Below are 1,865 nucleotides of genomic sequence, written 5' to 3' on the forward strand. Positions count from 1 at the left end.
TTGTTGCCGTTTTCAAGTTCTTGAGTCCCCTTTGATATGAAGGAACGTCTATTACATATTGTCTTGAAGGGTAAAATATTGACAATAGTCATACATTATAAAATCAAAACTATTGTACAATTAAAGATTAACTTATTGGTGACTAGAGCCCTAATCAGAATTTAATTCATGATATTCTCCTCCACATGAGCCCCCTACTGTGAGTTCTCGCTTTGGCCACAAAGTTTAACTCAGCTTCTTTATTTAGTTTATATATAATTTGCAAAAAAGAAATAAATTGGCAGATGTTTAGCTTTTTAGATGTTGTTCATTTTAACCCTTTTTGTGTTTTTTTTTTTAATTAATTCTGTAAATGTATCCCATAAAAGTAAGTTGGGTTGAAAATGAACATGTTAAATTTTTTTGCAAACTTGACAACCTGTAAACAAATTTCCAAACAAGCTCATAAAATATCAGGCCCCGCACAGCATTTTAAGCCAAGCAATGGTTAATAACCATCTAATGCTTCTATTTCACACGTCACTGACCACTTCATAACAGACCCATCAGCCTCAAACCCAGAAAGCAAAGCATTCAATGAATCAAAGAATAAAAAGTGTCAATGAATTGACTGAGCTGACTAATCGGGCTGTTAGGTGTTCATCAGACTGAACAGCCTGGGGAGGGAAGGTTTTAGAGGCGCCGGCCTGAGGTCTGAACCATTTGTGTCCAGGATGTGTGAGGTTTGCTGCCCTTTCCCTGACCCTAGATCTGCACGAGTCCTGGAAGGAGGGAAGTCCAGCCCTGGTGATCTTCTCTACAGACCAAAATTACTCGCTGCAGTCTGAACCTGTCCCGTTTTTGTGGATGAGCCAAAGCACACGGCGACGGACGAACACATCGGCAGTCGCTTGAGTTGCTGCAGGAAGTAGCGACTCTTCTGGGTCTTTTTCTGAACAATGTGTGTGTGTGAGGACCATCTCACACAAAAATGTAGAATATGTTAACTGATTTCAATTATTTAATAAAAAAAAAAAAGTAATCTGATTACATGATGGCCACCAGGTAATAAAACCTCCAATCTAGACCAATAAAAAAAGGTTTTTAGATACAGAAATGCTGACCTACTGAAAGCTTGTGACTTTTATTTTTTTTTGTTAAAATGCTTGGCAGTCGTCACTCTGAACAGCCATCTTAGCGGTGACCTTTTGTCGTTGGCCTTCCTGTGGAGGATGTCAGTCGGTTGATTGCGTCGGCAACGTTGTTTCTGTCTTAAAACCCTTTAGAAACTGGCCTCATGTACCATGCTGATTTTCATGTGCGCTGAACTTTGGGTTTCCATTAGCCGCGAGACATAAATCTTCAAAACGAATATGAATAAATGCATAAAATATGGAAATCCATGTGTAATGAGTTTCACTTTTTGAATTCAGTGACTGTTCAATGATATTCTGATTTATTGAGATGTTGCGTGTCTATTCACAACACAAATCATGAAATTGTGGCAGGTTTTTTTTTTTCTTTTTCTTTTTTAGGTTAATTTTGAGACGTGCCAACCCAAGTTTACCTGTTAGCCCCACCTGGACACACCTTTGAACCCAAAAACAAAACAAAAAAACATGAGCAGTGACTCCCCTTCAAATAATCTACGTGCTAGGAAAATGCACAACAGATATTCTCCTGGGTTTTTTTAAGCCAGATTCACACATCGCTCATAAACCAAAGCAGCACGGACACATAAAGATTTCATATTTTTGTCTTCCACAAAATAAAACACTTCAATAATTCTGTTGGGCCAAATAAAAGACGGTTCTATAATGCTGCTGGATTGCTGTGTCCTCCATTTGCTGATTTCTCCCCGGCCGTTTCGTGCTTCATTAGCTCTC

The sequence above is a fragment of the Fundulus heteroclitus genome, chromosome 16 (assembly GCF_011125445.2).
Source record: "Fundulus heteroclitus isolate FHET01 chromosome 16, MU-UCD_Fhet_4.1, whole genome shotgun sequence".
Lineage (NCBI taxonomy): Eukaryota > Metazoa > Chordata > Actinopteri > Cyprinodontiformes > Fundulidae > Fundulus > Fundulus heteroclitus.